The 15,556-nt window shown below is 46.4% G+C and overlaps 1 long non-coding RNA gene across 3 annotated transcripts; it reads right to left on the reverse strand.

Moving 5' to 3' along the window:
- Positions 1–237: 237 nt before the first annotated feature.
- Positions 238–9,973, reverse strand: LOC144381525 (uncharacterized). Of its 3 annotated transcripts, none has more exons than XR_013446795.1 (3): positions 9,793–9,973; positions 6,324–6,585; positions 238–435 (listed from the first exon to the last, which is right to left on the reverse strand). It is a non-coding gene; the product is annotated as an uncharacterized LOC144381525 (long non-coding RNA). The 3 variants fall into 3 exon arrangements; XR_013446797.1 differs by lacking the exon at positions 238–435 and adding an exon at positions 3,010–5,552; XR_013446793.1 differs by lacking the exon at positions 238–435 and having other exon boundaries at positions 3,010–6,585.
- Positions 9,974–15,556: the final 5,583 nt, after the last annotated feature.

Raw genomic sequence — 15,556 nt, forward strand, 5'->3', positions numbered from 1 at the left:
GCCGCTCTCCGCGGTCTCCCCCAGGAAGCCTCGTTCCAGTCCACTGAAGGCAGCCCGATAGTTTATTGACTACAAACTGGGGGGTTGAGCTGGTTGGTAAACAAGTTTGGAGTGCCTTTTTTTTTTTTTTTTGCTGTTTGTTTTATAGATGGAAGAGTTTTAAATATTTTTTTTAATTCAGAACACTCCCGAAATTCTGCAACTTGAGGGAAAAACTACACAAGTTTCAGAGCAACATTTAGACACTTTAAAGACTTTATTTCAGGGACCTTAATGGTGATAACTGGGCGAAGGGACGACTTTTATTAACCATGGCATTTTAGCAGCCGACTGCGGAGATCAAAACCAGGAGCAGGCCTTCCAAATTCAGATTGTGAAGCGCCTCCAAAAACATTCTTCTGTCAGCTTTGAAACGTGGAGACTTCATCTTTTCATCTGATCGAGGAAAAATATGCTCAAATTCCCCAAAAGGTATTCGGTTAGTGAAAGGGGGTCAGGGGATGTGTTCTCATCGGGCCCCCACTCTGCAGACTTATCTGGTCAAAGATTCCCCCCCGGGTCTAGGCTGTGGGTGGAATGGGTGCCCTCGGCCTGGCGGCAGCTCTCAGAGATCAGCTTTCACAGATGCAGGCCGGAGAACAAAGGGCAGGCTTCATCTGCCCGCACCCCACAGGCCCCTGTGCAAGGGGGGGGGGGGGCTCCATTCCAATGCCCATCACATGGCCTCTGTGGCATAAAAGCCTTTTAATAATTCTGATTTTGAATATCAAATTGAAATGAAAAGTGCATTTAGGAAGGAGAAGCTTCGTCCACACGGAAAAGCGTGTCCTATGCAAACAGGTTGGGCAGGCGCTGGCTCTTGCCGGCTACGGTCCTCAACTTGGCCGCACATTGCACACCTGCTCTCAAATGTGCTGATGCCTGCCTCCTCCCCTCCCCCCCCCCACCACCTAGAGAGTATGATTAACTGGCCTAGGGTGGGGCCTGGGCATCAGGACTTTTTACAGCTCTCCAAGTGATTCTAATGTGCAAACTTGAGAACAGCTGCCGAGGGATTTAATGCAGCATTCAAGGCCTCTCATAACCGAGTCCCAGCCAAACCTTTTGACCCTTCCTTCCTTCACCCCCATCTCAGCCTGTATGTGAGGCGCAGAGACCTTTTCATTGTGTCCTGAAAGTACTTGGTTCGTGCATATTTCCATGCTTTCATGCACACATATTGTCTCACTCTGGGCACCAGAGAAAGCCCAGCTCAAATGTCCTCTGTGCAACTTTCCCTAATTGTCACCCCACCTTCACCACCTTGCCCTGCAGTCACAGGACACTTTGTGCCTCCCTTTATTAGAGCATTTCTCACATTACATTAAAGACACCTGCTTAGGGGCACCTGGGTGGCTCAGTCGTTAAGCGTCTGCCTTCGGCTCAGGTCATGATCCCAGGGTCCTGGGATCGAGCCCCGCATCAGGCTCCCTGCTCAGCAGGAAGCCTGCTTCTCCCTCTCCCACTCCCCCTGCTTGTGTTCCCTCTCTGGCTGTGTCTCTCTGTCAAATAAATAAATAAAATCTTAAAAAAAAAAGACACCTGCTTATAGGTCTGCTGCTCTCCCTCGCCAACAAAATATGGACTGCAGTTCCGGCAATAAGCACAGGGCTCAGTTAGGGCATAGGTTTCTGTGAATGCTTATCGAATGAGTAAATTAATGAATGAGTGGATGAATGCGTGCCAGTCTTGTACATAGTTGATATTCTACCACATCGAACCCAATTCTCAAACCAGGGTCACCTGGGAGACTGAGTCAGTAATTTGGGGGTGGCAGATCTACATCTTTGTTTATCAATGTGGGGCTCATCGACCAGTAGTGGCTACATTATCTGAGAACTTGTTACAAATGCAGAATTTGCATTTTAACAAGATCCCAGGAAATTCGTATGCATAGTACAGTTTGAACTGTAATTTTAAACAAGCTCCCGGGTGATTCCCATGTAACCAGTCTGCTGAAGAGCATTTGAGACCCACTGCTCTAGACTTCCATTTACTGCATCTAGTAGACCCTGTGTGATTGCCTAATGGTTCCTTCTATTATCCCTTTTCCCTACCTAACGAAGCCCTGATTTTGTTCAGGTATCAGCCCTTCACCCACCAAGCCTGTCCCTCAAGGAAGCTTGACCCCACCTCCAGCCCCAGAACTGGGCCTGATTGGTCAAAGGGACATCACATTCTGCCCCAGCAGGGATTGGTTCAGGAAGGGACATGTGACCAAATTCAGGTTAATGAAATACGAGGGTAAATACGTTGGGGGGCAGCCTAGAAAAAGTTTTCTCTTTCCTAAGAGAAAGCCACAAGGGAGAAAAGCAAGTGTCTCCTCTTCAAGAGGCTGTTCTGCCTCGATGACATGTCTTGGAACTATTGCTGCCGTCTGCTACCTGACCAATGAAGAAAACCAACCCTGAGGTATCAGAGCAGAGATGGGAAGGACCTGGGTCTTAAGACATCGTTGAGCTTTTCTGTCTCTGGACTTCTTGTTATGGAAGGTAAGTTTTTTGTTTTTTTTACTGTTTAAGCGATTTCTGTTCTTTGCAACTGAAAGTTCTCATCTTACTATCTTCATTCAATCAATATTTTAGTACTTACTGTGAGGCATTATGCTAAGTACATTACAAGTACTATCCTAACCCTCAAGCAATCTGTAAGTCAAGTATCGTTATTCCTATTTTACAGATGAGGAAACAGAAACTTGGAACAATCCACTGCTCGGTTAAGTCAAATAGCTAATAAGTGGTAAAGTCAGAATTTGAACCTGGGTCTGACTCGAAAGCATATGTTCTATCCACGCTACCATGGTTTCTAGTTTGAATGGCTTTATTACGTGAAGTTTCAGTACGTCATCAGTTCTCAACGTTTTAGACTCAGGACCCCTTTATGTTCTTAAAAATGATTGAGGATCATAAAGTGTTTTTATGTATTTAGGTGATATCTATTGATATTTAACACATTAAAAATTAAAACTGAGAAATTTAAGGTGTTTAATTTAAAAATAACATTGATTAGCCCATTTCATGCTAACATAAGTAATATATTTTCATGAAAAATAACTATATTTTCCCAAACAAAACAAAATAGTGAGAAGAGTGACATTGCTTTACATTTTTGCAAATCTCTTTAACATCTGGCTTAATAGAAGACAGCTGGATTCTCTCTGCTTCTGCATTCGATCTGTTGTGATGTGTTGTTTTGGTTGAAGTATACAAAGAAAATCTGACTTCACACAGATATATCATTGGAAAAGAGGGGAGTATTTTATAAGCCTTTTCAGAAAATCGTGCTTTTTCTCTGATACTATACCAAACTGCACAAGTGGTAGTTTCTTAAAAGTTAGTTGCAGGGGCGCCTGGGTGGCTCAGTCGTTAAGTGTCTGCCTTCGGCTCAGGTCATGATCCCAGGGTCCTGGGATCGAGCCCCACATCGGGCTCCCTGCTCAGCGGGGAGCCTGCTTCTCCCTCTCCCACTCCCCCCGTTTGTGTTCCTCTCTCGCTGTGTCTCTCTCTGTCAAATAAATAAATAAAATCTTAAAGAAAAAAAAAGTTAGTTGCAGTGTGGAACCTGAAACCAAATGAATAAATGTTTCATCTCGATTGCATTAGGATCCATTGGTCTGCCTTATACTTTGAAGTGATCTTTACCCGTGCATAATTTTGTTACATCACGCACTGGTCATTTGGAAAATGTTGATTCACTGAGTTATGCAGACCTTCCCAATGTTGAGACATTACTCATACAGTATCAAAAACTGCATTTGTCAATATCACCATCAATATCATCAGTAAAAGTCTCTAAATACTGGTAAAGCTGTGAAGCTCATGGTAGCTGAAACAAGTTTTCCAAAGTTCTAATTTTTGCTTGAAGTCTTCATTTCTACCACTGGCAACAAATACTGTCAGTTATTTTCTTTGAAGTGGCGGGCTCACTTGCCAACTTTTGAGAAAATATCTGCCAGATATCCAAGTCAAAATAACTGTCATTTGTCTCTCAGCCGTTCTTCCAGGTAGAAGTAGTGCTCCTCGAAAAGCAGCTAGTTTAGTTTGTAACTCAAACAATGGCACGAGTGCTTTTCCTCGGGAAAACATGGTACTTTGGAATACAGCAGATTTTTTTCAATGTATATTTCCCATTTCATGACATAGACCGTTAAAAAGACCGTTAAAAATCTCTACCTAAAGGTCGAGATTTAATAAAATGAGTAGTTTTTATGGTTCCTCAAGGACATTCTTTAAGGAAACGAGCAGAGGTGTCTCTGGACTGCAGGGGTGAGGCAGTGAAGAACGCAGTGCCTGCTGGAACGGTTTGCTGCCATGGCCTTGATTCATGCTAAGGCACTGGTGATTTTCTCCGCCATCGCTTCTACGTCATCAATGCAAATGTCAGTACAGTGAAAAGAGCCAAAGAGCATCTTAATATTATCATGAAAATGGCTTTGACTCGTGGGCCAGCTGCAGTAGGGTTGGGCTTCCCAAGGGTCTGCAGCCCACCCTTGGAGAACTGCTACTCTAGGTGGTCGCGAGGCCCATGACAGCTGCTAGGAAAAACCATGGAGACGAAATGATTGTTGCCAGGCCCTGGAAGAGACTGAGCTCTGTCACACCACGGTCTGGCCTCTCCTCTGAGTCAATGTGACTTTTGCCTCAAGCATTGCTGACATGGCGGGGCTTTTCAGAGGAGCCTTCGGAGTGTCCCGGGGCTGGGGTGCTTGCGAGGCCTGGGGCCGGGGGACACGGGAAATTAGCTCACTCAGTCCCCGTGCTGCCAGTTACAACGGTGTGGATCCACAACTACCCTGTTGCCCTATGGAGCCCGTTTAGGCAATTTAACTTGTACTTGGCTTAGAAATGCACTATTTAACATGATCTGATTTCTACTCATAATTCTTAAAATACTCCTGTTAATGAAGTTATCGAAGGCTTTTCCTTGGGATAAAATTTCTCGGATGCTGAAGAACTATTAAATAATGAAGGTTTTGTGTCCTTCTGGGGGGTATCGGGACTCCTTCTCCCTAGCGGCCCCTTTCCTCAGTAGCTTGCCAGAACGGGCGTGTTGGCAACACCAAGCACAGCTCTGGGGGCATCTCACTGAGCCAGTCCCTGTTTCCAGGAAAGAAACCCATGTCCTTGAGCCAGAATGAATGCTCTAAGGGCTGGGATTTTTCTTTCTCCTGCTAGAGAGGGAAGAATGACAATGGTTTGCTTGAATCCCCACAGTGGGAAAAGCCATCCAGAAATTCCAGCCTGCCAGACATCTCCAGGCCAGAGATGCTGTTCCTCGACTCATGAATACACTGAGGAATTTGTCCTGGCACCATCTGAAGGGTTAAAAAAGGCTCCTGTTCCTGATTAGCCGTGATGCTTGGGCTAACTAAAACTGGGGAAAAGGCCAGTCATGCTGCTGGCCTGCTAGAGTGACTGAACACATTTCTTAAAGCGCAGAAGCGAGACAGACATCCTAAAAGATTGACCTGAATTTGTCTTGCAAATGGTAGTTTCTGCCTTGTTGCTGCACTGCTGTGGAAAAAAAAAAAAGTCACAATCGGAATATGGCAGGGAAGGAAGTTCCCAGGTCCTCAGAGGAATGGCTCTGAGTGTTAGCAAGTTTTTCCTAATATTTGACCTAAAATGTTCTTTCCTTCAGGACCACACAGACTTTTTTTTTTTTTTTCCTTCTTAAACACAAAACACAACTGCATCATACATTCCTTCCCTCGCTTCTGTGCTGGGAGCACAAGAGTTGTAATGATGTCCTTGGCTCTGGGTCTCTAAACCTTCCCATTGAATTTCTCTAACCTCACGCAACAGGACCAGCCCAAGCCTTGCAAGGGAGGGAGGAACTATATTCAGGGCAATAAGTGCCCAGATCTGGATTGAATTAGTCTGGTCTGTGTGCCATTCCTGGCCTCTGTATGCTTTCAGGTTTGCGTACGAACAGTGCTCCGTGTGATGGGCCTTGGAACCCCTTCCCCCGCTGCCCCTTTTCCTTTTTACCTTGAGCTTTTGCTTGGTACTTTAGCTCTTATTATTATGTTGGCAGAATGCTTTCCCTCCCTCTCCCCCAAGCACAGTTGCGGTATATTGTTTCTGTGCTGTATTAGAAGGAATGATGGATGAATAATTTGGGGGAATGTATACTCTGGTTGTGCATTAAATAGTCCTAGATGTTGGAGAAGTCACACCCCTGTTCTGGGCTTCACCTGACAGGGGATTGGGAGAGGGCTACATTCGAAGTGGTTCATAAACCTGGAGACCAGAAATACATTTTTTGCAAGTCCCCTCCCCTACCTCCAGCACTTCCTTCGATGGGTGCTAGGAGGACAGCAGTGTCTCCCCGTGAGGCGGCCAGCTTTGAGGCCCGCTGCTGGACTTGATGGGTTCTAGATCCTTCTCGGTCCTAAAATTTGTCTTCTCCCTGTCTCTCCAGATGCCGTGCTAGTGCGCCACTGGCTTGTACTTAACTTGCCAAAGCTTCGGTGTCTTCTGGGTGGTCCACATGGTTTCAGACCACTCCCTGTCACTCCAGGCTGGAGTCTGGACCTTCCACAGCCTAAAAGAGAAGGGCAGTTTGGTGATTTTTTAAGGTATCTCCTTTATTTAAAAGAGTGAATTGGGGACTCTGAGAAATCAGGGGGTGGCAAGCGCTCTGAGCTTGGGTCAAAGGACAGCAGGTAGGAGAGGCACCCACATGCCTCAGGTGCCGTGTCCCAGTAGCCACACAAAGAGGCTTCTGGAAAGAAAAAAGTCCTACCAGTTTCTGAGGGAGCAGATGGCCTCGGAGGGCTGCCTGCCTCCCGCCCTCCCCCGCCCCCAGGCTCGAGGACTGACTTAGCTTCCTACTCCTGTAGGAAGCATGACAAGCCCCCACCTACACTGCTGGCCCGAATGTTTGAGAACTTGGAGCAGTTGGGAGCACAAACATTTACTCTCTGGAGGTGTTGTTTGGTGCTGCTGTGACCGAGGCCAAAAATGCAGTTTCCTAAATCCCCTGTTCCTATTGTAGGGCACACAGTACAGATTAAAGAAAAAGAAAAGAAGTACGAAAAAATAAACAGCGAGTGTGCCAGTGGGCTAGGCATCTGTAGAAAAAGAGGGAAAATCTGGGTGGCTTTAGGGAAAACAAAGACAACCAAACAGGAAAAGAATTCAAGAACACACAAAGTGTGAATCAGACACGTGAAAACACACATAAAAGAAAATCCATTCATATAGAAGATAAACATTGAGAAGGGGATTCTGTGTGGTAAGTAACTTAAAATGTTTACTCCAGGAGGCTAATAAGGTCTCCCATGTCAAACAGAAGCATTTAGAAATATGATTTGCCAATAAGATAAATGCTGAAACAAAACAAAAAGTTGAGACAAAATTCCGACCACATTTTACTTAAATATCTCCTTAAGTCACTATAAAAAAAACAAGATACTTCCAGTTACTCTACTTATTGATCTACACCTTCCCAAGAGAACTTAAAATAAAATGATAACATTGATCAAAGAGTTGGCATCAAGAACCAAAGGATAACATTTCAGCTAGTCAGAAAGTTAACAGTGGCCTAACTGCTTAAATATTTGGGAGAACATGATGACCGAAAATCTTAGGTTACTCAGTAATTATATATGACCTTGGAGAAATTTTCTAAAATTTCCATGCCTCAGTGTGCTCATACATAAAATGGGACATTGCTGTTTCATGGCTCTGTTGTGAGAAAATAAATAATCTAAAATGCCACCATAATTCTAATTAAAATGTAATCGTGAGTGCAGTGAGTGAAACCTTCTCATCTTTAAGAACCAAGAGAATGGTTTTTTTTTAGGAAAAAAGGAAGTCTTCCTGAAGTTAGCCAAACAACAAGGACAAAAAATAATTCAGTTGAGAGGGGAAAAAAATGGCTGACCCAGCTTTCAGCTCTATATCCCCTTTCTAATAAAGACACAAGGCAACCATGTTTTATATCTTTTACTAAGAATTCATTTGGAATGTTTTCCGTATACATTATAAATAAGTTCCAGAATCCAGGTAGCCTAAAGAAACCACATTTCCCTGATGGGTTCTGTTGCTTATAGAAGTTGTTCCTATTACCTATTCACAGGAACGTTTGGCCTATTTAAAGGTCGCAGGTGTGTGAGAACAGATGGTACTGAGAACCGGGACATATTCAGGCTGCGAAAAGACTGCCAACAGTCAGCTTGAGGGTAATGCTTTAAGAGCAGTGGTGTTTTCTTCCTTTCCCTTACTCATGTGTGCATAGCGAGCAGGTTCTCTGTGAGAGCCATGTCCTGGAGATTTAATTTGTATTTTTTTTTCTCCTCTTCTGTTCTTTAGGAGACAAGTGCCAGATATTTCAAAATATAGGCTAGCTCAGAAAACCACCTTGGAGTCAATGCAGTGAGCCTCCCTGAGAATGGTAGGTATGGAGTGAGTTGGTTGTGCCTGCTATTGGGGGTTTAAAAAGGAAGGGGAGGATGGAGAGAGAAAGAGATGGGAAAAAACAGCAGAGGAGCTGTTTCCTCCTGGGCAGGGTGGGGACAGGGTTCGCTATCTGGGACAGGACGGTGGTTGGGGCTACGGGAAGCAGAATGATATTGGCCCCGGTCCTGAACCATCACTCCCGGGCTCTTGGCCTCTGCAGGTGTCTGACTACAAGAACTGAGTGTGCAGGTCAGGAGGAACGTCGATGGCTTAGTGTCCGGCCTGATAACGTGTGCAGGCCACTGGCAGAGTGAGTGTGATACAGCAGATCACACACACCCACAAACCACTGTGAACTCACCAGCTCTGGCCGGCGTCCACGGCCATGGTCCTAGCAGAACGCCCTGCTCCAGGCTCTGCCCCCAGACCCGCCGCCCTTTAGGGATGGCCTCACCAGGGAGAGTCAACCAGCACTGCTTCCTCAGCCACCCTATGCCTGGAAGTGCCATTCCCATCCCAAAGGATTAGATCACTCAAGGCTGGAACGTCCCCCACTGCCCAGCTGTGAGTCCACGGAGACTAGCAAAGAGCTTAGCGCTCCGGCAGGGGCCAGGGTGCTGGGAGCCCTCTGCCCGGTCTTGCCGGGGCTCAGCAGCCACTCGCTGCGCACCACGAGGACACCGGAACAGGGGGACATTGCCTGAAAAACCAGGAAGCTACTGCCCGCAGTGCTGGGCTCTCTGTCCAGCTTCTGAGAGTCAGCCCGGCCCCGCGGGCCCAGCGCTGCCTACAGCCCTTCTGTCAGCAGCTCACCTGGGACCAGCAAGCAGCTCCGCGCCGCCTGATCCAGACAGCCCAAGGCAGACCAAAGGGGCGGGGGGGGGGGGGGGGGGGGGGGAGGGGGGGGAGGGGCGTGGAAGAGTTTTCCTTTTACTCTGGAACTGGCATTTAGAGTCCCAGCTGAAAAGAGGTGCTAAATGCCTCACATCCAAGAGAGTTATTAGAAACCCAAAGCCAGATCTGCTTCTTCCCCTGCCCTCACCTCCCTGGGTTTCCTACGGGGCAACATCTTAGGTTCCACAGTCCCCAGTCAACAGCCACCACCATCACCTCGCTGCTCCCTTTATGGGGGTGGGGGGCCGGGGGGGGTGGGTAAGCAGGAGGAGTCATCTAGGTCAACCACCTTGGGCAGGGTTCACAGTGAGAAGTAGATCCCTCCCTGTGCCCCACCGGCCACCCCTGCCCCAAGGTGAAGAAGTGGGAGGGGACGGGCTGCAGGGAGGGTGGCATCTCACTGGCCAGGTGGACATCTGCTAGGCTCGCTCTTGCAGATCTCCCCCTCGCCTACCTGAGCGGGAGATGGTGACAGGGGCTCCGTAAGGTCATGAGCTGTCTTGCCAGGATTCACCCAGAGGGCTGCCGCCTGGCAAAGGAACCCAGCAGCAAGAACTGGGCGAGAGCAGAAGAGGCCTCACCAAGCTAGCTGGCCCACATCAGGGAACAGTGTGTTCCTTCGTCCCTGCCCCTTCCTACCCCAGCAGCCTGGAGGATCTTAAAACTGAGCAAGAGAAGGAGCCTGACAGGGAATTCTGAATTCAGCACGTGAATGAGGTTTTTAATTGGACTGCAAGTGAAAAGAAAGTAATGGAATCTGCCCAAGATGTGCTAAGGGAGAAGCTTTTCATTTTTCATTTGTTAGTTTGTTTTGTTTGGCTAGGAACAAATCCAATTTGAGGGTAGCAATTAGAAAAAGGAAAACCGTTTCATGTTTTACCCCACTGAGTTGAGCCTGCTCAGTGAACAGTTATGGAATCATAAGCAGTGAGGGGCCCATGGAAGCTTGGGCTAGAGAAGCTTCCAGATCCTCCCCCCGACCCCCACCAGATGCCAGATCTCACTGTAGCAGGGTATCCATCTGAAAGAGAGCCACACCTGTTGCCGGGATTCAGGTGTGTGTGGGCACGTCTGGAACATGGTGGGATTAGTCAATCCTGGGCTCCTGTCTGGGTCCTGAGGGGAAGGGGGGAGGAGGTGCTGCAAGTCAAACTTCCATTCAAATTGGGTACGATATTGGAGCTAAAGCATTGCTCTGCAGTCGCCTTTACCTCCGTGCAAACTCTGTGCTCAAGGTGAGAAGTTTTTTGCTTGGCAACCATTGCATCCAAAGCTGTGCCGTCCAAATCAGAAGCCACTAGTCATCTGTGACGATTTAAATATAATTAAAACTTCACCTCTTATATCATACTAGTCACATTTCAAGCGCTAAGTAATCCCATGCAGCCAGTGGTTACTGTGTTGAATAGTCAAGATATAGAACATTTCCATCGTGGCAAAAAATTCTATTAGGCTGCTCTGTTTCCGAGAAAAAGCTGTTTGTTCCAATGATGGCAGAGAAAATGGCCAAGCTGGACTTCTGAGCTATCATCTGGTATGGTCAAAATGACAAATTCCAAACTTCATGGGCAAGTCAAAAGGTAAAGTGACGTCACAGAGGACAAGAAGCAGCCCCAGGACTGCAGAGGACATGGTGAGCCCTGATGCCTAAGTTCTGCTTTAGGAATCTGAGGGAGGGGACAGCCCGGTCACTTGGCAGAGACTGGTCCCCAGGGAGGTGATGGTGGGACTCAGGAGTGGTGAGAGCGCCTGGTGGCAGGGATCCCACTATGGCAATTCCCTTCTGGGAACTCTCAAAAATGGCATGAGATCTGAAGGACAAGGGCCTGGGACGGACGCATTACAGTATTTTTTTTATTCACTGGGAGATGAAAAGTAGCAGGAGTGGCCTGGTACTTACCTAATGCTGTGTAACTAATTCCTCCAAAACTTACTGGCTTAAGACAACAATCATTATTTATTATCCCTCACCGTTTCCCACAGTGGGTCAGGAACTCGGGACCAAATTGGTAGGGTGTCTCTAGCTTAGGGTCTCTCATGGGGTTGCAGTCCAGATGCCAGCCGGGTGGCGGTCATTTGAAGGCGTGACTGGGGCTGGAGGCCCCCTGCCAAGGTAGCTCACTCACATACCTGGCTAATTGGTGCTGCCTATTCGTAGGAGGCCTGAGGGTCCTCCATGTGGACTTCTTCACACGGGCTTCCTGAGTGTTCTCACAACGTGGTAGCTGGCTTGCCCCAGAATGAGAGATTCAAGCCTTTGAAGTCACACAGACTTGTACTTCTGCTGTATTCTGTAGTCACACTGACCAGGCCTAATTTGGTGTGGGAGGGAGTTCTACTCCATGAATACCAGGAAATACTAGGAGGCAAAGTTTTTTGGGGGCCATCTTGGAGGCTGGCTACCACGTGGTCACATAGAGCCACATGCTACGTATTATCAGAATGTATGATGGGAAATCTGTCAGTTGCAAGTGACCAAAATCTATCTAAGGTTTGTCTCAAGAAAAATCAAATAAAAGAGAATGTGTCTACTAGCACATATAACCGAAAAGTCTTGGTGTCACTGGATGGAGGTGCTTCAAAGACATCCCCAGGGTTTTGTCTCATTCTCAGATCTGCTGTCCTCCTGTGGTAGTGAGATGGCCACCAGTAGCTCCAGGCTTGCATTTCCAGTTTAAGAGAAAGAGACTGCCTCTTTCCTGTTAGCACCAACAAAAACCCCAGTTGGCTTCCATTGGCTAGAATATTTATTTCTCAACCAATCACTGTGATCTCTTTCGAATATGGTACTGATTGGCCAGGCTTAAGTCACCTGCTTATCCCTAGACTAGGCGGCTGTCACAACAACAACAACAAAGGGTGAATGGTGCTGGGCTGGCAAAATCAACCACCATTCAGTACAAAAGCACATCCCTATCTGTCTGCTTTCATAACAGAAAATTATATCACATTATGCTCACCCCCTTATGAAGACTGACAATGCCAAACTTCCAACCCAGAAACACATCACGGTTTTCCATTACCCTTCCTACAGAACCAGACAGAGACATTCCTCTGGGAGATTTATTTTGCACAGCCAAGGCTAGAGATTTCTCTGATATCTCTAAATCTGGATGGTGCTTCAAGGGGCCACGCTTTGGTTTATATTGATCACAATACCTCACTTCCAGTGTCCTGTAGTGTGTCTCTTTGCAGCAGGTGGAAAGAGAGTAACTTCCCAGCAGGCCCTTAAAGATGCGTGATTAAAATTACTTTATTAAAGAGAAATATGACCTTGTATAAGTAGGGTATAATAAATACAGTAACAGCTCGCTCGTCCAGACCCTAGATGGCTGATTTGTAATGTATTCAACCCTTTGAAATACAGACTGTGTTCCTGGGTGGGGAAACGTTTCTGCAGATCAGATAAAGCACTCACACAGCTGTACATTTAACTGCTCATTTGAAGGCTTATTGATTCTAATTGAGCATATAAACATGTGGTTTGGGACGTGGTTGATTCTTCTAGCTCCCCAGTCAGTGGCAGATAAGAAACAAAAGACTGATTGGGGTGTGGCAGGGAGTCACCGTGTTGCCGGCAAAGAAGGTACCTGATGGTTTGAGGTGCTCAAACTGCAGTGGCGTCCTGGTTCTCGCTGCTCTTTGTTTCCGGTGCTAAGGAAGCACTTTAGCACTTTCCATGTCACGTCTCATTCAATCCTGGCAACCCTATAAGGTCGGGGCTATTGTTTGCCCCATTTCATAGATGGGAAAACTGAAGCTTCAGGGTGATGTCAGGTATTAAGAAAAGGTCGTTGTGCTTGGTGACACCTACTCAATAAAACAGGTTAGTAGGTAGCGTCATTTAGAAAAGTGGCTTTTACCGGAGACTTTTTAGGGCATAAAAGGATAAGTGGAGATGTTACTTCCAAGATCTGTCTTATCCCACGGCCAGGCAAACTAAGGCGGCTCTGGGGTGCCTTCTGGGCCTGAGATTCTGGAACTTTAGAAATGGTTCTGAGGGGGTTGTCTGTTGGAACTGCCTTCCGAGTTCCCTGTCAGGGCCCGGAAGGGGGAAGTCTGGGACAGTGGTGGACAATGCAGTCTCTTTTCAGGATGATTGCTAATTAACGGCCCCCCGGCATCTCCATGGTGGGTCTGATTCCTCCAGCTATATTTCTCTGGCCCACTTGGCATCCTGGCTGGAAGGACACAAGATCCACTCCTACTCCGGGTGACCACAGACCTCAGCTGCCCTCATCCCCTGTCTCAAGATTACACAGGACACATTCAAAGAATTCTTCCTTTGAAGAAGGTCGTCGTCTTTGGACTTGAGGTCAGATGCAGGAATTACTGAGGCTCCTGCTTTCATTTGCTCCCCTGCCCTTGGTTTAGCCAGTTGAGAGAAGAAGCCATTGGCTTCAATGTTTTCTTAACCTTGACAAGCAAACAAGCGGGGGGGAAATCCACTGTGTGTTTTCTTCTCTCACAGCGCGAATTAAGAGGCCCTTCTGGATCCTTCCTAGTGGGGGTGGATGTGGTATTGGGAAGGATAAACGTTTTTCCAAGACTGTCGGAGTCACTGAGATTATGTGGTTTTCACAGATAGGGTGTGTGTGTTCCTTCTTGCAGATTTTCACGACCCAGTGCAGTCCCCCGAGGCCTAAAATGAAGCTGGAATGATCCGTGCCTCTTTGAATGCCAGTATCTCCAAAGAGCTCAGGAATTTCAGTTTCCTGGAACTCAGACCTATTATGTGAAATGCTTCAGTTTCTGAGCCTTGGCAATTCTCATATGCCCATTGTTCTTTCTGGCCTGGACCTGACCCTTGCATATGCATTTAGAAACACTTGCACAGGACAAGGAAGAGGCGTCGAGGAAGAAGATCCAAATATCAAAATTGTCCTTTGAAAAATACAACTGATTACTGGATTCGAACCCTCTGCTGTATCTGGGCACAATATTCTCTTTCAAAGATATTTCCTATTTTTAGATTTTACAGTGCATAAAGAACAGACACCCCTAGGGGTGTGGTGTTGGCTGGCGCTAGATGAAATTATGAAGGAAAGGACATTGAATTTCCCCATCTTCCTTTTTTGCAACTTTTTACCACCTCTCAGCGACTCCCCTGCCCCAGATGTCCCTGCTGTAAGGACATTCTCTCCCAACAGGGAAAAAACAAGGCTATGTAATAAGTGAATTCAAAGGGAAAGAATTAGGAATGTGTTGTAATGTTTTATGCTGACATGAAACCATGCATTTTAAAAGACAACCTCTAAAGAGGGGGGCACTTTGTAGGAATAAGTTTCTTTTTAGGGGCGAGGTCGAATGTCCTAAATTCTCCTCCCCATGAAAATCGCTGGGGTGGGAGCCTGTGCATAAAACATGCCCTTCCCCCGCCTTACTCCTGACCTGAGGGCTCTAGGAAAAGAATCTAAAAGTCAGTGTTCTGGGTCATTTTTGTGACTAGCTGGGCTTGGGAATCATGGCACTCTACACCCACACAAAGCTGAAGGTCTCGTGGAGTTGTAGAAAATTGTGCTTCTTAGGGAGAGAGATCTGTGTTCGATGTTTGACTCTGTTACTCGACAAGTGGCTTGAGCTAAGCATTTAGCTTCCTTGAGTCTCACCTGTAAATCAGATTAATTGTCCGGCTTTTGCTGGGTTGTTGTGCTCGTGGAAATCATGCACATAAAGGCCTGGCACAAGGTTCTCTGCTCCACGTGCTCAGTTAACAATAATTCTTCTTAGTGTTGAGTAAGAATTTGCACATGCCAAATGTCTTTGTATCATTTCAAATGGGTGTTCAGAATCTTTTTTAAAAATTTACTTAAATGCTTTCAAACAGGAGCACCTGGCTGGCTCAGTCGGTAGAGCATGCAACTCTTGACCCCAGGGTTGTGGGTTTGAGCCCCACACTGGGTGTAGAGATTACTTAAAAAAATTAAAAATCTTTAAAAAGAAGAAAGAAAAGAAAGAAAGAAAGAAAGAAAAGAAAGAAAATGCTTTCAAACATATATAAAAGTACATAAAATAGTATAATAACTCTTCCTGTACCTATTACCTTGCCTTTACAAGGATCGGCATATTGCCTTACCTTCTTGTAATTCTGTTCAGTTTTTTAAGTGGTAAGTAATGGTCCCCACGGTAACCTATGCTTGGTATTTTAAACCTTCTGAGAACAGATGCTACAGTTTTGGGGAAGAAGGATAACATACGCTAGAAAAACCCACTATAGG

This window comes from Halichoerus grypus, chromosome 1 (assembly GCF_964656455.1).
Source record: "Halichoerus grypus chromosome 1, mHalGry1.hap1.1, whole genome shotgun sequence".
NCBI lineage: Eukaryota > Metazoa > Chordata > Mammalia > Carnivora > Phocidae > Halichoerus > Halichoerus grypus.